This window comes from Geotrypetes seraphini, chromosome 2, assembly GCF_902459505.1.
Source record: "Geotrypetes seraphini chromosome 2, aGeoSer1.1, whole genome shotgun sequence".
Taxonomy (NCBI): domain Eukaryota; kingdom Metazoa; phylum Chordata; class Amphibia; order Gymnophiona; family Dermophiidae; genus Geotrypetes; species Geotrypetes seraphini.
Genome location: NC_047085.1, coordinates 83,761,030 through 83,784,135, shown reverse-complemented (window position 1 = coordinate 83,784,135; position 23,106 = coordinate 83,761,030). Strand labels below are relative to the sequence as shown.

Genomic DNA, 23,106 nt, shown 5'->3' with positions numbered 1-23,106 from the left:
TAAGTCAATGAATGTCCATATTGTGGATGCCTAAAGTTAGACATCCTTTACAGAATTTGGCCCTAAATGTGTATGAACTTGCCACGCTCTTGTCCCACCCAAAACATGCCTAGGCCATGTTATACTTGGATAGACTGAAGGTCCATGTCAGACTGAAAGTACTGTATCTTGTTTCCAACAGTGGCCAATCCAGATCATATTTCAGTGCAAATATAACAGTACACATGCATAAAATAGCACCTATAAAATTACCACACACCTAAAAGTAAAGGGGGGATATGTTGCTTTTTCTGTGGGGTTAGACAATCAAAGCAGTTTATATATTTTAGACACTGGACCTGGAGCAATGAAGTATTAAGTGTCTTGCCCAGAGTCACAAGGAGCTGCAGTGGGAATAAAACTCATAACCTCAGAGTTCTGTAACCACTAGGCCACTCCTCCACTCTCTGTGAGGACCAGAATATATGTATTTTACGCAACCCAGGAATAGGCATGTTTGGGTGTGGGTTTTAGGTGAAGCATGGATGGCATCACCATTTACTTCATAGAATATGTGCATTCACACATGCTTCACATATACCGTATTTTCACGCATATAACGCGCGCGTTATACGCGTTTTTACCTACCGCGCATACCCATCGCGCGTTATACAAAATTTTTTTTACATAGTTCCCACCCCGCCCGACGCCCCGATTCACCCCCCCCAGCAGGACCGCTCGCACCCCCACCCCGAACGACCGCTCGCACGCGCTCCCACCCGCACCCGCATCCACGATCGGAGCAAGAGGGAGCCCAAGCCCTCTTGCCCGGCCGACTCCCCAACTCCCCGACAATATCGGGCCAGGAGGGAGCCCAAACCCTCCTGGCCACGGCGACCCCCTACCCCCACCCCGCACTACATTACGGGAAGGAGGGATCCCAGGCCCTCCTGCCCTCGACGCAAACCCCCCCTCCCTCCAACGACCGCCCCCCCAAGAACCTCCGACCGCCCCCACAGCCGACCCGCGACCCCCCTGGCCGACCCCCACGACACCCCCACCCCCCTTCCCCGTACCTTTGGTAGTTGGCCGGACAGATGGGAGCCAAACCCGCCTGTCCGGCAGGCAGCCAACGATGGAATGAGGCCGGATTGGCCCATCCGTCCCAAAGCTCTGCCTACTGGTGGGGCCTAAGGCGCGTGGGCCAATCAGAATAGGCCCTGGAGCCTTAGGTCCCACCTGGGGGCGCGGCCTGAGGCACATGGGCCCAAACCTGCACGGAAAGTCAGGGAGGGTGAACGGAGAGTCGGGACAGCGCACGGAGAGTCGGGGAGGGTGAAAGGAGAGTCGGGGTGGCCAGAGGAGAGTCGGGGCGGGCGATAAGGACAGTCGGGCTGCATGCGCGGTATACCCGTGAGCGTGGTATACAAAAGTTTTTTGTACATAAAATCGTGGTTTCTGCGTGCTATACCCGTGTGCGCGTTTTACACGGGTGCGCGTTATCTGCGTGAAAATACGGTAATCATCTAAACCTATTTCTACTACTGCAACTGCTACTACTTATTTCTATAGCGCTGCCAGACTCACACAGTGCTGTACATTACATTAAAACCATGAAGAGACAATCCCTGCTCGTCAGAGTTTACAATCTTATCAGACAAACATGACAGTTGGGTTAGGGAACTACAGAGGGAGTAACAAAATAGATGTGGGTACTTTACAAATGGGTTGGAATTAGGAATTAAAAGCAGCATTGAAAAAGTGGACTCTTACCCTGGATATAAATATTGCCAGAAATGGAGCTTGATGTACCTACTCAGGCAGTTTGTTCCAGGCACATGGTGCAGCAAGATAGAAGAGATGGAGTCTAGAGTTGGCAGTAAAGGAGAAGGGTACAGTTGGAGAGACTTACCTGATGAGTGGAGTTCCCAGGGAGGAGCCTAGGGGGAGAGCAGAGATACTAAGGAGCTGCAGAGTGAATACACTTATATCTCAACAAGAGGAGTTTGAACTGTATGCAAAAGCAGGTAGAGAGTGAATGGAGTAACTTGAGGAGTGGAGTAACATGAGCAAGCATAAATGCTCACAGTTTCATTTAAGTAGCAACCAAACCTCATTCAATTAAGAACCAGTCCTCAAGGAATGCTTAATTGATCCTGAGATGCACCACTCCACATTCAAACTTTATCATAACGTTAAGCTTGATGTGCAAAATCTTCCCTGGATCAATCTGTTGTAATTTATAGTAACTTTTATGTGCTTTCAATATAAATTATATATAATTAACCATTTAAATATTATAAAGTGCTATCGATTAAAGGAATTTTAGTCAAAATTACTTAGCTTTTAGTTGTGTGGTCACTGTAGGGACTTCTTGCGCCAACTTGTTTCGCGATGAAACGCTTTATCAAGGCTGGGTCCCTAATGGTGTAAAGACATCGATCTTGACCACTGTCTTATTTCCAGTTTCATTTAGGCACAATTTCTGCAATGTTTGTGCTTTTATTCTATTAACATTGGCATTCATACTACTTTCATTGCTCATACTCAAAATGAACTTAACAATTAACACCCAACAAACTTATTATGGTAATAAATTCTGGCCTCAGATTTATTAGGAACAATGTAGTAACATTAGCCATGAATGTAACAAATGCAACTTTCCCCCAAGCAATTCCCCACAAAACCTAAACCCATGTCAGCTAGTCGATAACGACCTAGCTGACAGCCCCACCAAATTCATACTGTGTTTTCTTAACAATAATTTAACCCTTGCCCCCCTCCCCCATGAGACCTGCAGTGCCACCCAGCCTCACGAATACCTGTGGCGGTGTCACACACAAGTATCTGCCCTTCCTTCAATCCCTGTAACAAATACATAAACAAATCATTGACCACCTGTAACTCAACCCCTTTCCACCATAGCTGCGACAACCCCCCCCACACACACACACACATCCCCCAACCCACAAAACAAAATTGCACCAGTACCACACTACTCACTGCCAGGCCCTAAATTATATATCTACCCAATACACCCAAACGCCCCAGTGGGACAGGATGGATAGGCAAAATAATACTTTTCTCACTCCCTTCCCTCTTCCTTTCCTACCCTTTCACTACTAACCTAGCCACCCTCTCCTCACCTGAATTCCCTGACTAAAATGCCAATTTCTCACAGATCCTCATTCCCACCAGACACCTAACCAATCCCAATCCAGCAACATTCCACCAATCAAATTCTGGCTTTTCCCCAACTACCCATTCACCACCAACCAACCACAATCCACAATCTACCCTCTCATCCTTCTCCTCCCCCCCCCCATACCCATCCTCTAATATAATGTTCTTCAATGTTACTAGCCTACTGCTTAATTCGTGGGCTCTTTAAAGAAACATCAGTGCCTATGGGTCTCATTTTCAAAAAAAAAAGAAAGACATTCCAAAAGTGGCATAAAGGGGCATTACTATTCTTACTATTCTTGTAAAAAAAAAATCTTATTTCCTTTTATGGAAATTGAGAATGATAAAATCATATTTTGATTTTGTTTCATTTAGATTGGTGGTTCAGTCTCTCATCTTGAGTTCACTGGATTATTGTAATATTCTTTATCTTTCAATCTCTAAGCCAAACATTAAAAAGTTGCAGACCATTCAAAACACTGCAGTAAGGTTGATTTTTGGACTGAAACAAACTGATCACATATCACAATATTATCATAGATTCCATTGGCTGACTGTGGAGGCTAGAGTAATTTTCAAATTTGATTAAATATGTTTTAAATTTTGAACAGATTACTGCCAAGTTATCTTTTTGATCATTTCAAATTTGTAAACAGGAAACATCTACGGATAGTATGCTTCTTTGATGTTCCATCAGTAAAAGATGTGTTTAACAAATGATTTTTTAGTAAAATGTTGGCATATCGAGCAGCTCTTTGGGAAAACCAAGTTAGTTTTTCACCTCCAGCCTTCAGAAAAATGTTGAAAAACATATCTCTTTGGTAAATATCTTGACTAAATCTTTATTATCTGCTATACTGTTAGTATTTCTTGATTTGTAAACCGCGCAGAACCATAAGGTAGTTGGGGTACATAAGATTTTGTGTTATGTTATGTTTTCTCATCAAACCATTCCAATTCAGTAGTTTCAAAACTGTTCATCCACAGTTCATCGAAATCTCTAGAGGGGCGTTAGAGGCGTGGTTTGGGCAGGACTAGAGCAGGTTTATGACTGACATTTTTCTACCATAATCAAATATTTAAGAATATGTCCAGGACACAATTTGGATGTTTGGAGCTAGACCTATTTTAATAATAAGTAAGTGCAAATAAGGTACCCAAACTGACCAGATGACCACAGGAGGGATGTAAACACAGCCCCCCCACATTCCCCCAGTGGTCACTGATCGCCTCTCACCCCTCAAAGATGTGAATGAAACAGTGCATCCCTGCCTGTATTATAGCTTCAAATGTTATGGCCAATCCTAGTTGAACAGCAAGCACGTTCCTGGAGAGCCTAGTGGGTAGTATGGTCATCCATAGAGATGGTGACTCAGGGCCATCTCCCAATCTAACTACTACACATGTGGTGAAATATGTAAGCCTTCCAAAACTCACCCAGTTTCCACTATACCTACATGAAGGTGTCACCTGCAGGCATAAGGGCTATTGGGATGGTATACAGTTAGGTCCAGTAGGTTTTAGAGGGCTCCCCGTACAATATAAGGGGGTTATGGTGAGATGTATAGTTCATTGCAGTGCCCCCTAAGGTACCCCACTACTTTGTGGAATGTCTGTGTGGACAGTCTACTAAAACTGCTAGCCCCTTCTGCATCCCACTAGCTTGTAACATAGTAGATGATGGCACATAAAGACCCGAATGGTCCATCCAGTCTGCCCAACCTGATTCAATTTAAATTTTTAATTTTTTTTCTTCTTAGCTATTTCTGGGCAAGAATCCAAAGCTTTACCCTGTACTGTGCTTGGGTTCAACTGCCAAAATCTCTGTTAAGACTTACTCCAACCCATCTATACCCTCCCAGCCATTGAAGCCCTCCCCCAGCCCATCCTCCACCAAACGGCCATATACTTGTTTTGTATGTTTTTCTTTTATACTTTTTTTTATTTTTAGTGGTTCAGAAAGATAGATATAACATCAGAAAATGATAATTAAAAAAAAAAATCAATATAGACATTTTGCAGTTTCAAAAATGCCTAGAAGGCTGATTGGACAGTATATTAAATTTTAAATAAACTTGAAACATGTTCATCTTGCACAAAACATCCAAACTCGGATTTGGATGTCATATCAAAAAAGCCCCTCTATATGTTTTTTTAAGTAAATACAAAAAAGGTACCTTCTTGCCTTTCCAATCTAGACAACTTGTTATAAAACTATTCACTGTGGTGATAATTTTATAAATCTTTGGAGCTCCTAAAAACCCAGTTCTAAAATTAGATCACACAGTTACATGCACTAATGTGAAGATTAGCATACAACATGAAAAAAGAAATACCTGAAAATGACCTGTTTCCTAGATGCTAGGAAATGGGCTTAGTGCATGCTATCATGAGACTTTCCTGCGCGCTAAGCCCATTTCCATCATACCCAGGAAACGAGGGCATTTTCAGGTCATATGCTAATCTTTACATTAGAGTGCATTGCTTGAAAACAATGATGTAGGAGCCCTCGCCACCTCCTATTTAGGAGGCAGTAAAGGCTCACATGTTGTGGACATAATAACAAGTTAGCACGCAGAAATGTCAGCACACTAGCTGAATAAGCATGTCCATGCCCATTCTTCTCCCCTGACATGCTCCCTCCCCCCAATTAATACAAATATATAAATAACACATGCTTAGCATGTGCAAAAGGATTTTATTTTTTAACCCACAAAATGTTTAAATGCATTTCGCGCCAAGTGTTTTCACATCCGCTAAGGCTCAGATTCTATAAACAGTGCCTGGAATTTGGTACCTAGTTCGATGCACCCAGCCGATCTATGCATCTAACTTAATTTTGTTTTTAATTGGTTTAATCAGTGCTGTTAATTGAAAGCACCATCAAAAACCAATTGAAAACAATTAGCTTGTAGGTATCTACCACTTCAAGGTAGGCACCTACACCGAGGGGCCTACCAGCAAGTAGGCATGGTTGAAGGTAGATTCGGGGCAGATTCAGGGCAGATTTTGGACATAGTTTGACTTAAGCGCTGCTAGGTTCCTAACTTAGCTGTACTCATTTAGGTCAAGAAAACCCTGGTCTAAATGGCAGGGCTTCTAAGGAGTCAATGTCTACCGGCACCTAAGACCATGTTAATGCCACTAGGTGCCATTCTATAAATGACACCCAGCAGATGATTGACAACTGTACTCAACAGCGCCTAGCAGTTAGGCAATGTTTATCAAATCAGGGTCTAAGTGATAATTAGGGCTCTGGTATGCTGTGTATATCCTCTTCGGTAAATACAGACACCAAAAATGTGTTCAGTTTATTGGCGATTGCTTTGTCCTCCATTAGCACTCCCTTTATTCCATGGTCATCTGATGGCCCCCATCGCTTCCTTCGCGGGTCGTTTCCCCTTAATATATCAAAAGAACAGCTTGAAGTTTTTCGCCTCCTTGGCTATTTTTTCCTCGTAGTCTCTTTTGGCCCCTTTTGGCCTTATGGCACCTGCGTTGATGTTGTTTGTGCTTATTCCAGTTTTTGTCCGTTCTTGACCTTTACCATACCCTGCAACATGAATAGGCATGCTCAGATGAGGAGTTTTGAAAAAAGCACAGAATCAGGGAAAAAGTGATACAGCCATTTAATTCAGATCAAATGCAAGTTCAGTTCCAAAGATAACAGTCTGGCTGTTTGAGAATAAGCCAACTTCCTAAAGTACTTTCATATTCAAGTTATGAGGGGGTGCTGAAAGTTCTCAGCCCAACCAACCAAATCCCTAAATTCTGAGCGTTATTTTGCCACTGTAGCTGAAAAGAGTGTTATCTTATTTCGTTAAGTGCCAAATTGCTGAAAAAAAATTCTATGTTTTGACATTGCTTCAGTCAATGACCTGAAGCAAATCCACATCACTGTCTTCTTGGTTGGGCTGAGAACTTTTCAGCACCCCCTTGTACTTGTATATTTTATAAAATATGAATGTATACTGAACTTTAACTTTAATGTCTACTGCTGCACCCTAGCAGGAATAAATGTCAGTGCCCACATTGTGCAAGATTTGTGCTAGTATTTTATACACACATGGGAATCTGAGTGTCCTTATCAATAGTCACCTTCCTGCCCTATTAACCTCTGTTATAATACTACCCTCCACATGTCTGTATCATTGCATGTGAAAGGTAGAAAGAGAAAATGAATGAATGTGAAAATAGATTTAACTGAACATATTAGAAATGGTGTGCATTGTTAGAAAAGATACTATGAACCTAGTGGCCAATGTAGTCAACCATAGAGATGGTATTTAGTATCCATACACAACTTATAGAAGGGGTGCCCACACTTTTAAAATGATCAAGTCAAAATGATCTACCAACAATAAAATTTTAAAAAAATACAAAGCACACTGTACGCAGAGAAAATATTAATTATCATTTATATTCAGATTTTTTTTCAAAGAGGTCAAGGCAGAGGATTTTAAAATATGCAATGTCACCTCAGTAACAACTATACAAAAATAGACAAATATACCCCCCTCCCTTTTTACTAAACCGTGATAGCAGTTTTTAGCGCAGGGAGCTGCGCTGAATGCCCCACATTGCTCTCAACGCTCATAGACTCCCTGCGCTAAAATCCACTACTGCAGTTTAGTAAAAGGGGGCCATAGTGCAAAATATAGACAGCAGATATAAATTCTCAAAATGGACCCATTTTGATCACTAAATTGAAAATAAAATCATTTTTCCTACCTTTGTTGTCTGGTTGCACTTTCTTCTTCTGACTGTGCATCCAATATTTCTTCTCTTCTTTCTGCCTCCTGCACGCTTCGTCTCCTCCAGACCTCATTCCATTCCCCAACCAACATCTCTATCCTTCCATGAGTCCAGCTTTTTCTTCCTCTCTCCCTGACCCCCTCCCCTATCTTTCTTTCTGTCTGTCTCCCCGTCCCTTTTTTACTTTCTCTCTCTGTATTTCTTTCTGTCTTCCTGTCCCCCTTTCTTTTTTTCTGCCTCCCTGTCTGTCTTTCTGTCTCCCTGTTCTGCCTCCCTGTCTTTTCTATCTCCCTGTTCTGCCTCCCTGTTTTTCTGTCTCCCCTTTCTTTCTCCCCAAGCCACTGCCGGGGCTGTCGTCTGAGAACAGGCCCCCATACACTGCCAACTTCTGGGAACATCGCCGACTTCTGGGCCCCCAAGCCACCACAGACATCGCCATTGCTGAGTTCTTCATTTTTCGATACTGCAACAGTCCAGCAGCCTTCTCCCTAATGTCAATTTTGACGTTGTAGAGGAAGTTTCGGGCCAGGCAGGCAGTGATTGGCTGGCCCAGAACATCCTCTCTGATGTCAGAATTGACATTGAGGAGAATGCTTCTGCAAAGAGAGCTTGGGGCGGCAGTGAGGGACGTCAGGGAGAGGAAGGCTGATCAACCCGGTAGATCGCGAAGGCAATGCGAGTCTATCATGGAGCCCGGGATGGGCTCCGTAATAGACTCGCATTGCCTTCGAGATCTACCGGTCGATTGTGATCGACGTATTGAGCACCCCTGACTTAGAGGCCTGGATTCTCTATATGGCACCAATATTGGGGGCTGCCTAAAAAAGCAACTGACGATCGTGTTTCAATCACATGACGGCATTACATAGAGAATCATGCCTCCAGGAAAGATAGGCACTGGAAATGTAGGCCAGGATTTTCCAGGCCTACATTTCCGGCATCTATCTTTGACATGAATCATGCCTATGTAGGTGCTTTATAGCACTTAATTCCACTTCCGGCATTAGCCATGTACATAGTGGTGTTAAGCGCTGTAAAGCACTTATATAGGGTCACCAGATTTTATGTTTATTAAAACCGGACCCATGGCCCTGCCCCCAGGCCTTCCCAGTTCCACCCAGCCCTGCTCCATTCCACCCACATCACATCCCATTCCGCCCATATCACGCCCCGTTCTGCCCCAGCCTCAGCTCCTCAAGTGCTCGGAGCTGAGTCTGGAGGGCACCTGCGCATGCACCTGTGTTACATGATGACATCACATGCATGCATGCATGGGCATGACATTACTATGTTACATCCGCACGGCCCGAGCTGGAAGCTTTTCAAAACCGAAAGTGCTGGGTTTTGAAAAGCCGTACGGACACCCGGACAAGTCTTCTAAATAGAGAACACGTCTGGGTAAATCCAGACGTCTGGTAACCCTACGCTTATGTAGGCATGATTCCAGCACTTTTTATTTAGGTGCCAGTAGGCACTTTAACTTTAATGTTTTTTGCTGTTTTAAACAGTGTTTCTCACTTAACTTAGGCGCCAATAAGGCACATACGTTTAAGTGTTGTTTATAGAATTTCCCTCTAAGTGATTTATATTAGGTACTCAAGTATTTCTCCCTTTCTGTCTTGGTGGGTTCACAATCTAACTAATGTACCTGGGGCAACAGAATGTTGAGTAACTTGCTCAGGGTCACAAAGAGCAGATCAGGGCAGGGCAGGAATCTTCACCCTTGTGGGTGCTGAGACTGCAGCCCTAACCACTAGGCCTCTCCTCCACGCCACCATAAATAAGATCAGGCCCAAATAAGTTTTGAAATATTAGCACTGTGATCCACTACAGGAAAATGGCACAGATCCTTTAAAAGAGGCAGCTAGTCCTTGTCAGGAAGAGAATAATATAGATTCCTCTCTAATTCTAAATGACAGAATAAGATGGGAACGGATTGTTCTAGTTAGCTTCTTTTTTTCTCATTTCACTGATTTTAATTGAAACTATATAACAGTCGCCTTCCTTTGCTCCTGACTTATGCCAACCCAAGGCAAGAGTTAATTTATTCAGATGTCACAGCTCTAGAAAAGAAAAAAAAAAAAAAGGCACACATACCCATGTCAGTATCTCTTGGGAGAAATTCTGCAGGCTGAGAAGTCATTAAGGTACAGTTATAAAGGCTCCTTCTCTTGCACACTCCCAATATCTTTTTTCTTGATATCACTAATCACACTGTGGACATTTAAATACTTCTCATTTTAGATTAAATGCAGTTCAAGAAACACAAAATACTCACTGCCTGGAGGCCAAAATCCCGGTAGATGAATTGACCCCTCTGTCACTATTTTACTATGCATTAATAGCATCCATTTACTGTGCAAATTGAAATGTGAATTTGATCAATCAACTGTCAAGAAATGGAAAGAAAGTAACATATCAACTTTCCATAAAATGAGCATTGAAGCTGATTGAAATCTCTCAGTGTATGGCCACAGACTTTGGTCACTTAGCTACCTAATACTCCATCAACAATACTCAGTAAACAGGCTGCAAGCATCGTTTTTGGAAGCTGCAGGATCATAAACTTGGGAGACATCATGAACTGGTTGAATAGTAAAGATGATGGCCTTTGAAATTAGATGACAGGAGATGATTTTGAATGAAAAATAATCAGAGAGATGCGCTCACATGAATTCTACATTCACTAACCTTCCACATGCAAAGAAAAATTCTGTAAGGAACTATATGCCCCAAAATTCAGACTGCAGGAGGCACTGCTATCTTCTGTGGTCATTGGTGAACTCAACTGTTCAATGCTAGGGCTGTATCTGGGCACCAGTGTTGAATTTCCAGGTTCAGTTCAGCTGCCGAAGGCTTAGCCGGCCAAACCGATATTCATCAGCTGACCAGCTAAAACCTAACAGTCAAAGACTGAACTGCTTTTTAGGCAGTAAATGATGGCAGAAAAAAAAACTCACATGGTCCAGCCAGTCTGCCCTACCAAGTGGCTAGAACTGTGATCACTACTCTGTGCAGGTCCCAGTCACCAATACTTAAATGCTGGTTGTCTAGTCTCCTCTATGCCAACCATGTAGGCAGCCAAATATGATAACGATGATATGTGGGTATAACCAAGACTCCAAATATTGCTGATTGTATGCAACTCAGCAGTTAAGATGTCTTTTTTTTCCCCTTCAGCACCATCACTCAAAGCATGTAACAATAAAGTAAAGTAATCTATAGCACAGGAGTTGCTAAAGCCTCACCCGTCTGTTGTCATCCCCCAATTCTGGAGAGGCCGTATCTTCTTTCAGTCTTTTGCCATTTGTAGAACACAGATCGTAGAAGTTTTGGGAAAGAGACGGCTGAGGGGAGATATGATTGAAGTCTACAAAATCCTGAGTGGAGTAAAATGGGTACAAGTGGATCAATTTTTTACTCCATCAATAATTACAAAAACTAGGGGATAAGAACATAAGAAGTTGCCTCCACTGGGTCAGACCAGAGGTCCATCGCGCCCAGTGGACCGCTCCCGCGGCGGCCCATCAGGTCCATGACCTGTGAAGTAGTTCCTGACCATTTTTATAACCTACCTCTATTTCTATCTGTACCCCTCATATTCGATGAAGTTACAGGGAAATACTTTTAAAACCATGTATTACTATTTAAAAAGGCTTACCAAATACCTTCAGTCACTTTCCGCACTGGACAGAATGCCAGGAAATCAAAATAGTATACATATTAAGTTTTATTACATATATACAATATTTCTAGCCATAATATTACATATATACAATATTTCTAGCCATAATCATTGATTAAATACAGAGTTTGAATTAATACGTTACCGGTTATTACATCATTATTCTGTCGAAGGACCACGTTCAGGAGGCTTACTCACAAAATGTCATCACACAGCGTATCAGTGGTGGAAAAATGTTCTCTGCTTTACAGGTAACTTTCCTCCCTTAAATTGTACTTTTCCCCCATCCCCTTTTTCCAGATTGGATTTACAAACGCGTGCTTACCTCATGTTGAGAGGGTAATCCCCAATCAGCATGTCTTGAAAACAACTAGCTTAGCTCGTGGGTTGTATACCCAGCCCCTCTTTATGGATTGGATACTTTTTCCCTCATCCCCTCTAGCCAGATTGGATTTACAAACGCATGCTTATCTCGTGCAGGGAGGGTGTGATTCTGTCAAGCACCTATCATCAGGTGCTGAAGACTCCTGGCTTTGCTCGTGTGCTGACAGTGACCTGCTCTCATAATAGGAAACTTATCAGCAGGTGCTGAAAAATTCCTGGCCTTGCTCGTTCTCATAATACTTGTGTTTCCCTGTAACAGCTATCATGGATCCTAGGCAGTGTCATTCAATATTAATAATCCTTTCATATCATACGTTTCACATTCGTATCACAAACCAATAGGAGGAAATTTTTTTCACTCAGGGAATAGTTAAGCTCTGGAACGCATTCTGTGCTAAGAATGGATAGCGTAGCTGTTTTAAGAAAGGTTTGGACAAGTTCCTGGAGAAAAATTCCATAGTCTGTTATTGAGAAATACATGGGGGAAGCCACTGCTTGCCCTGGATATGTAGCATGGAATATTGCTACTCCTTGGGTTTTGGCCAGGTACTAGTGACCTAGATTGGCCACCGTGAGAATGGGCTACTGGGCTTGATGGACCATTAGTCTGTTCCCACTACTATTGTCCAAGATAACACCTCTATAGCAATGTTGTGTTTCATCCTCCTTCTATTTAGGTATCCCCTGTATCTATTCCATGCATTTTTTTAATTTGTTACCTTTTTTGACTCTACCATCTCTCCTGGCAGTGTATTCCAGGCATCTTCTACCCTCTTTGTGAAAAAAAATATTTCCTGATATTAACTGTAAGTCTATCACCCTGTAACCTCCATTGATGCCCTCTAGTTTTACTGTCCCTTTGTTTATGAAAGAAGTTTTGTTTGAATATTAATACCTTTAAGTATTTCTTTAAATAAATAAATAAATGTATCATATCACATCTCTCTCTTTTTCTCTAGTATGTACATATTCAAGTCCTCCTGCCTCTTCTCATATGTCTTATGACATAACCCCTGTACCATTCCTATTGCCTTCCTCCGAATAGCCTCAAGTCATTTTATGTCCTTGAACCAATATGGCCACCAAAACTGGACACAATACTCCAAGTGGGGCCTCACTAATGTCTTGTACAGGTGTATCAGCATCTCTTTTCTTCTGCTGGTTATGTCACTCTCTTTGCAAACTAGCATTCTTCAGGCAACAGCTTCCACCTTGTCACATTGTTTTGCTGCCTTGAGACCCTATCACCCCAAGGTCTTTCTTCTGGTAGATGCATGTCACTCTCTCACTCCCTAGCACATGCTATTCTTTTGATTTTCTACACCCCAAGTGCATTACTTTGCACTTTTACTGTCGTGCACAAAAGTTCTTCACCCCCTAAACTGTACCGTTCCTTTAGATTTTTGCAGCCCAAATGCATGACCTTGCATTTCTTAGCATTAAATTTTAGCTGCCAAATTTCAGACCATTCTTCAAGCTTTGCTAGGTCTTTCATCATGTCATTCACACCGTCCCGGGGTGTCTACTCTATTGCAGATTTTTGTATCATCATCCGCAAAGAGGCGAATCTTATAAAAATGTTAAAAAGAACAGGCCCAAGAACAGAACTTTGAGGCACACCACTGAACATAAGAACATAAGATTTGCTGCTGCTGGGTCAGACCAGTGGTTCATCGTGTCCAGCAATCCGCTCCCGCGGCGGCTCTTAGTACCCTATTTGAGTCTAGCCTTATCTGCGTATGTATGTTCTGTTCCAGTAGGAACTTATCCAACCTTTTCTTGAATCCCTGAAGGGTACTTTCCCCTATAACAGCCTCCGGAAGGGTAACATCCCTTTCCTCAGAGCAATCTCCATTGACCACTACCTTCTGTCGTCTTCTACCTAACCAGTTCCTGACCCAGCCTGTCACTTTGGGACCCATCTCAAGAGCACTCAGTTTATTTATTAGCCGTTTGTGTGGTACACTCTCAAAGGCTTTGCTAAAATTTAAATACACCACATCTAGCACACTCCCTCTGTCCAATTCTCTGGTCACCCAGTAAAGAAATTTATCAGATTTGTTTGACAAGCCCTAATTCTAGTGAATCCATGTTGCCTCTGGTGCTGTAATCCACCGGATTCCAGGAACTTCACCATTTTCTGTTTTAAAAGTGTTTCCATTAATTTGCTTACTGCAGAAGTCAGACTTACTGGCCTGTAATTCCCTACTTTTTCCTTACTTCCAATTTTATTTAGAGGGACTACATCTGACCTTCTCCAGTCCTCTGGTGTCACACCAGATCCTAGAGAAGCATTGAAAAGTTAAATAAGGGGAGCCACCAGAACTTCCCTAAGTTCCTTCAGCTCCCTCGGATGTACACCATCTGGCCTCATTACTTTGTCTACCTTTAATTTAGCTAGCTCCTCATGAACACAACCCTCTGAAAATCAATCGGGGTCTACCACTCCACGATCCCTATTCGCATTTGTCTTCTGCGGTCCCTCTCCTATATCTATCACCGTGAACAGAGAACAGAAATATTTGTTAAGCAATTTAGCCTTTTCTTTATCAGCTTCTACATATTCCTCCCCTTTACTTTTGAGCCTCACAATGCCACCTTTGTACTTCTTCCTATCACTGATATATCTAAAAAAGTCTTGTTTCCCCATTTTACCATGACAGCTATTTTTTCTTCCATTTGTATCTTTGCCTTCCTGACTTCTCAACCAGCCTCTCTTAAGAAAAAAAGAAAATAAAAATAATGAAAAAATATGTCAGCCTGTCTGGGCAGTTTAGAAGATAAGAAAGTAAATCTATATTTATTGAGTTTTTGAATTCCACGTTTGTTTCTAATTTGGTAAATGCAAAAGAATGACATATTTTTCTTGATTGTGGCTACAGATAAAAGTTACATCTTGTTTTATTTATGCAAGAACTGTAAGATATAATAAAAAAAGAACAAGAAAAAAGGGATGGGGCGGGGAGATAGGAGACAAATGAAAATAATAAATCTTGGAATTAGACTGGGGAGCATACTAAAACATAACATAGATGGTTCCTCATACAACTGAAGCACAACCAAAAGGTTGACCCTAAATACTCTACAGAAATAAAATATCAGATATAACCAAAGACACTGTGGAGAAGATGATCAACTTTATTAAAAGTTCAATCCAATAATTCACGAAAAGAAATATCTAGGACCCAAACCGTTGGGAACTATGGACCCAACAAAACTGTCTTCCTCAGGGGTCTCTAAAGGTCCTGGTACAGAGACTCGTGGATCAGAGGCTAAAAACGACTCTTGGCAAAACTCTGTGCAGTTGAGAAATCCTCAGTTATGGCTTTATGTCCTGGGATGTTATTTTTCTTATTTACCATATTGGACATATATCCTTTCTGAAAATGCTTCTAAGTTCTACATTTGGATGAATTATTCCTGTGGAAATTCTGAAGATGTGGACATCATTCTTGCATGCTTTTTATGTTTCTTTGTATAATGGCTGTATTTGCTTTCCATAAACCTAACTGTAACATTTGGCAGAGCCTTTCTCTACAATATTAGTTATAATAGAGCATCTTCTGTATGCTACACTCATCTCAAACTATATAAAGCTTCTAACATCTCAAACAACAAATGCATTCATTGGGGAAATAGGATTTGTATACTGCTTTTTTGTGGTTATATATTCAAAGTGGTTTACATGTACACAGGTACTTATTTTGTACCCAGTACAATGGAGGATTAAGCAACTTGCCCAGGGTTAGAAGGAGCAACAGTGGGATTTGATCCTACCACCTCTACCATTAAGCCATTCCTCATGTTTACTACAAAGTCTCTTTTCTATTCCCTTTCTCTCTCCTTTCCTCTAAATCTAGAATGTGAGTACAGGAATTATATTGAACATGCTCTGACTTTGTTGTGATTATGAAGGAAGGACAAACAGTTGGCTGCAATGCAATATATACTCTTTTTTGGCATCTTCAAAATATGTAACACAGTATGAACTGAAAGGATCCATTACATTTTAATTAAAAGTAATTAATTTACAATGTAAAATTCCAGAAATGAAATGAGCTGCATATAAGTTAAAATTGAATTTAGATAAAGCTACGGTAATTTTTTGTCATTTAATTCAAAAGGGGAAAGCTTTGTGTCAGACTTTGATAATTAATTGATCTAGCTTTCCTGTGGAGACAGATTTAAACATTTGGGGAGCAATGTTAGATACGAGGGGGTGCTGAAAAGTTCTCAGCTCAACCAACCAATTTCCTAAATTCTGAGTGTTATTTTACCACTGTAGCTGAAAAGAGTGTTATCTTATTGAGTTAATTTTCGTTCATTCTTGTTTCCATAGTGTCCACTTTTGCATCTGTAATTGACCACTGAGAAAATGAGTGCATGGACAAGTCTGATCTTCATTTGGAGTGTTACTTCCTTGCCTTTGAATACTTTGTCAAGAGACTTCTTTGAAGGCTTAGCATGCTTTAAAAAAGTTTGGATAATTCCCTTTTTAAAAAAAAATAAAGTTTAATTTTTCCATGATCACAAAATCATTCAGTTTAAACAGAAACAAACATAATAATTTTATACAATTAGAAATTAAGGCAAATATTCTCCCTTTATTCTGTTATTTCAGTCCACTATTGATGGGGGAGAAAGTCAAAGAAACAATCGGATCCCATTATACTGTAATTACAAGATTATTTAAAGTAAACCAATGAGTGCTTGAGTGAAACCTAATTTACTAACTACGAGAATACTTCTTGTTCTTCAATTGGTGTGCTAGCAGTAATCACTTCTTTACCTGAAATAAATCTAGATAACTGGGAGGATTCAAAAAAAGGTATATCTAATTCCTTTGTAATTAACAAGAAATTTGCAAGGAAATCTATGTACAAAGGTAGCACCCAGTTTTATAACCTGGGGCTGCAAAATTAGAAATTGATTCTTCTTTTTTGGGGTTGTTCTAGCTACATCAGGATACATTCTTATCTTTTGATTCAGGAAAAGTTTATCTTTATGTTTAAAAAAACATTTTTAGTAACCAGTCCCTTTCTGAATTTAAGGCTAATTGTACAAATAGTGTACCTAAAGACACTTGTTCAGAGTCTGACTTTTCTAAGATATTGTCAAGTCCAGTAAATTAAATTCAGGATCTTGTTGGTCTTCAACAGATTTTTTTCTTTCCAGAAGACAGTAAATTTTTGAAATAGGTGGAAAGAATGCTTGAGGTATCTTCAAAACATCTACTAAATATCTTTTCAACAATTTCAAACCTGACATTGTGGTTAATTTGGGAAAGTTAATTAACCTTAAGTTCTGTTGCCTTGTAACATTCTCAAGCATTTCAAGATTAAAGTTAATATTTCCATTTTTCTTTATAAGGAGCTGGTTTTGAGCTCCTAATACTTCCATCTCTTTCCCATGAGCTATTACTTCTTTTTCAAGTTTTTCAACCTTTTGTTGTATTTTGGAAGATTCTAACAAGACTCCTGAGCACTGAGTTGTTAAGTTCTAGATCTGGTTACCTAATGAAGAATGTAATTCTGATATTGCTTCCCAAATTGAGTTGGATAATTTCCGTAAAAAAGGCTACACATTTAATCTGAGTGGCTCCTAACAGTGGGCGACATCAAAGCCAATACATTAAATTAGCAAAGAGGGTTGGTTAATTTATTTTAAAGTTTGTGTTACTATTTTCAAGATATTACATGGTATGGATCCTCAATACTTGCTTTCATTAATTATTTTTTAAATCCATGATAATGTTATAAGGTTGAGAGATGTTCTGGCTTTGCATTTACCATATTTTTCCAGAAAAGACCTTAGAATAATATATTATAACAAGTCATAGACCTCAGTGGTGTAACTGTGTGAAAATCTATATTTTGTGTATTGAAACTTGATTTTCACACAGTTACACCACTGAGGTCTATGAATTGTTATAATATGTTATTCTAAGGTCTTTTTCTGGAAAAATATGGTTACTTATTGACCTTAGTAAAGATTTCACTAAGCCTACCTTTTGCATTTACCAACCAGATTTAAAAATATTTTTCAGTCTTCTTTTTTACTTTGTAGCAACAAAAATGTGGAATGACTTACCAGTGGAATTTAGATATTTTAATAGATATCTTTTGTTTCAGAGAGTTTAAAAAACATAGTTATTTGAAAAATATGTGTTTCATTAAAGGTCAAGTTATAGTAAAATGTTTTTATGGGCCTGTACATTATGAAAAGGTCAAATGTATATTTTCCCAGGCATTCCTGGCTTCTTATGTGATCTGTATAAAACTTACAAGGTACTTATGGAATAAAACTTTTGGATTAGATTAGTATTGGATTAGATAAAGCATTTAGGACTAAGGGCCTGTTTTACAAAGCCGTGTTACTGGCTGCTGCTTGGTAACGGCCCCGAAGCCCATAGAGATTTAAAGGGCTTCGGGGCTGTTGCCACATGGCAGCCGCTTCCGCGGCTTTGTAAAACAGGCTGTAAATTTTCTATACTGTGCTACCATGTTGATGCTTGCAAGAACAGATAAATCTGTAGTAGTATAATGGGTACACCTCATGTCAAAATGATTGACAGCTGTCAGAGATAAGGATCGACCAATCAGCGTTCACTTCTGGGTTGAGCCCTGCCCATTGCCCCGCCTTAGTCTCTGCCCATGCCCCGCCCCTCCCATAGGAATGAATGGTGGTAGCCCCGCCCATGGCCCCGCCCCTGCCCATGACCCCACCCCACTCATCACCTAAGCCCCGCCCCTCCCATAGGAATGAATGGTGGTAGCCCCGCCCATGGCCCCACCCCCCATGACCCCACCCCTCAAGCCCCGCCCCCTCCCATTGCCCCGCCCTCTCATGCCCCACCCCGGAAATGCACTTTTTGATGACATCACTGGAAATGGGGGCGTGTTTAACCCCAGAAATACGCTTTCTGATGACATCACCGGAAATGGGAGTGCCTGCCCCTACCGGAAATGCGCTTTTCTGATGACATAGGCGGAAATAGGGTAAATGAAGCGACGGAAATGCGCTTTTCTGGCCACGTAGGCGGAAATAGAGTAAATGACGCGGCGGAAATGCGCTTTTCTGACCACGTAGGCGGAAATAGGGGAAACAGACTTAGTCAAAACCCCCCACCTGGAAATGATGTGGCCAGAAAAGAAGCGTCTTTATTTTAACAGTTTTTAGTTAAAAGACAGGGTTTAAGAGCTCACGGATAGAGCAGATCACAAAACAAAAGGCATTCACAAAATCTTTCCTGCTTTTAAAACAGAGCAGGGGCAGAAACAAACGAGAAAAGGTTGCATTTGCTTTTAACACACTTTTCAGTAGGAATTCTGAGCTAATGGTTAATGGGCCAGCTCCCCTATTGCCATGGTAACAGCTGATAAGCCCCTTGCAGCAACCCTCCCCTGATAAAGCCAAGGGGGGAGAGAGGTGGAGGTGTGTTTAAACATGTCTGAACTTGTCCCGGCCCCCTACTGTTGTCTTAACAATCTGAAAAACAAAAAAAAACAAAAGCAGCTGTCACCTAACAGGGCTCTGTTAAAAAGGCAGAGCTATGAAGAAATCTTTATTGAAGCAAATTTATTATGATCCATACGCGGCAGGAAGCTATGGAGGCATTAACCCTCTACTTCAAGCGGCTAAAAAGAGTGATATAACAGTCCGGAGAAAAGATGTGGTGGATTGGATCACCGGTCAAAATGCATACAATTTACACAGACCGGCTAGAATCCATTTTAAAAGAAATAAAACAATTGTGTCAGAAGTTGACAGACAGTGGCAAAGTGACTTACTCGACATGTCAGCCTTTGCCCGTTATAACAACGGTTAAAAATACATCTTAACGGTAATAGATATCCTGTCAAAATATGCATGGGTCTTTTCTTTAAAAACAAAAACCGGTCATGAAGTCACTGAAGCCTTTGAAACAATATTTAATTTAGGACGTACACCTGAAAAACTTCAAACAGACAAGGGTAAAGAATTTTTAAATAAGTCTCTGAAGAAATTATTAAAACAAAAAGGTGTTAGCCATTTTGTGACCCATAATGATGTTAAAGCAGCTGTAGTGGAAAGATTTAACAGGACTTTAAAATCCAAAATGTGGAGATATTTTACAATCCTGTTAAAGCAGCTGTAGTGGAAAGATTTAACAGGACTTACAGCTCATTGGTTCATCCTTCTTGATAAAGTCAAGGGGGGAGAGGGAGGAGGTGTGTTTATACCTGTCCCGGTCCCCCTGGTGTTGTCATAATGACGTATGTCTTAGATCTTTAACAGCTGTTAACATCAGAAATAAAAAGTTCTCACAGCTGTTAGCAACAGAAATAAAGGTTCTCAAGCCGTCAAGCAAAATGACTGTCACGAAGGCTCGTAGATTGAGTTACTTTCTTAAAGATCGTGATGTAGAAAAAGAGGGTTACCCAAAGACCAAAAAACTGTACGAATCAGACAAAGAAAATATGGATCCCTTTAACACGCAGGTAACTGAAAAAAGGCCTACCAAGAGGCCTCATAACTTTCTTAAAGACTGTAATGCAGAGAAAGAGGGTTACTCAGCGGCTGAAAAACCGATTGACGTGACGGCAGATACCGGGGAGCATACGCACGAATTAACAGATTCTGAAATACAAGAGTTTCCAGATGCTCAAAAGCTATATGATTCAGACACAGAAAATGAAGATGTAGGCTATGAACAACCAGAGGATAATACTTCAGATATTGAATTTTATGAAGCCGCTGCTGAAGCCGAAGCAACAGACATGTTGGAAAAGCCAGGATCTTCCACGGTAAGAGAGAGAGACACACATGCACTTTGTATTACCAGGGGTCGTTGAAGGGTTTATGAAGCTGAATGTGTTCATGCGTTTTAAAAAGGAAAATTTATTTCTGTATGTTTGTTTGTTTTTTTTGTAGGGAAGTGGCGGATCTTCACGATCACAGAAACCTGTGGACATGGTGTACATGCCGATGATAAATCTATCATGTTTGTGTTTTTTCTGCTCGTTTCAAAGAGAACCAGCGGTGAATGAGCGTAAACCTGAAGATTCTTGTGATTATGGACTGTGGACCGGCATAGGTCTTTCCAAAACACCAACAGAACTTAAATCAGTTATAAAGGTGGCTGTATACTGCATTCTAAATAAATGTCTGCAAGGCGTGAAGGATGAAGATTGTGGAGCCTGCTTAATACGTGCTGGTGGGCAAAAACATCACGATTGCTTGACATAAGGGACATAAGGGGACATAAGGAAATACAGCAGAAACTCAAAAAAACTTGTGACATGCTATGCCTAGGACGTGTGGTAAATGTAGTCACTTTTGTAGGCTATAAAATGAAAATATTGATGCTTTGTAATGAAAGCATTAATATAATCATTGATTTAATCAGAGATATTAAGACCTCTATAAACCGGCCACGACTACTCAATAGATTGGTCAATTTCATGAGAGATGGTGCATATGTAGAGATTGTAAATGATTTAATCCGTGACACCGATTATAAATCATTCTTCAAAAGAAATGCTTTTTAAAACATGTTTTGTTTTTTTATTCTCGTGATTGTGGGAAATACAGTGTGTAACGGTATGTTTGTTTGTATAAAAGTTTAAACATTTTATTGTTGTAAAATAAAGATTTTCTTAAAAAAATTATAAAATGTGTGGTGTGTTTTAGAAATGTATTATCAGCCCAAACTAAAACAATAGAAGGTGTGACAGGTTATAAGGAACTAGGCTCTAGACACGTAGGGGTCGTTTTGGTATCTAAAATGACTAACCAAGACAAACAAGCTCTAGCAGAGGCCTTAGACATACAATAAAGCCTTTGTGAATGTATAACCTCTATAGAGGGGGGTGTAAGTGTATAAAATAAACTATGAGAAGACCAGCAAGCATTCTGGTTTTTGTGGGTGCTACACCGGACCCCAGATACATCAACTGCTAACATGGTGAGTAGAAAAGGGGCCTTTATTTTTGGTTTTAGGGACATCATTTTTTCTTTCTCTGAATCTATCATTGCATTTAAAAACAGGAACGGGGATCTGATGGTAGAAATAAACTATCTCTTACCAGAAAAAGACAACAGATATTAAACAGTAAGTGACAAATGTATTATCTGGCACATATGTTGGTTTTTAAAAACAGCATCTACAAAACATTCTTTTTTTCGTTATGATTAGACCAAGAAACGGCTGGAGAGCCGACATCTTCTACATAGACAAGTTCTAACCAACAACCGGTTCCTTACCGGAAGCCAAAAGATAAACGAAATAGTAGGTATCCTGGTTTTGTAAGGAGACTAGGGTTAAAAGAAAATGTCATTACTTTTATAATGGTTGATCAAGAAAATATTAGGCAGTCAGATCCTCAAGGGTGGGGAAAAAGTATTAACGGTTATGCTATGTTATAAATTGTAGATCGGGAAAATGTTAGAAAGTCGCAAGCAGATACCATGAACCTGACGGAAAAGTATAACAGGAAAAGATCGCATAGTAAAAGCTTCTTACACGGGGAACCAGAGTCCAAAGCTGCTTACAGGAAACCAAAAGATAAACGAAATAGTAAGTATTCTGATTTTGTAAGGAGACTAGTGTAAAAAAAAATGTTATTACTTTTATAATGGTTGATGGGGAAAAAGTATTAACGATTATGCTATGTTATAAATTGTAGATCGGGAAAATGTTAGAAAGTCACAAGCAGATACCGTGAAGCCGACAGAAAAGTTTAACAGCACAGAAGCACAGCCGGACAGCACAGAAGAAGGAGAATGTTATGAAGTTGATAATTATTCTGATAGCAGCAAAGTGTCAGAGGATGGTTCAAATAAGGGTGCATTAGGTCCTTCTGAAGATTCAGAACCAATCAACTATGTCCAATTTGTGAAAAGATGGGATCGTAAACTGGACAAGTTTCATGGTGTGCTTTATTCAGAAGAATTTTGTTTCATTAATTTAGACAAGATAACATCATTAAGTGATGCTCAAAATGCTATACGCCAAGGCATTCAACATATCCTGGACGATGTTAGCAACAGAGTATTGCCCGGTGACTACGTACAAGTGCACCTACATTCGTCACTTTTTCACAACTCCTTGTTTTCTGGTAAATTAAATCCCGAATCGC

The 23,106-nt window shown here is 40.5% G+C and overlaps 1 long non-coding RNA gene across 1 annotated transcript; it reads left to right on the top strand.

Annotated features, from left to right (window-relative positions):
* Nucleotides 1-22,186: 22,186 nt before the first annotated feature.
* LOC117356013 lies at nucleotides 22,187-22,700 on the top strand. The gene is made up of 3 exons (XR_004538511.1): nucleotides 22,187-22,256; nucleotides 22,401-22,544; nucleotides 22,654-22,700. It is a non-coding gene; the product is annotated as an uncharacterized LOC117356013 (long non-coding RNA).
* The last annotated feature ends 406 nt before the right edge of the window (nucleotides 22,701-23,106 follow it).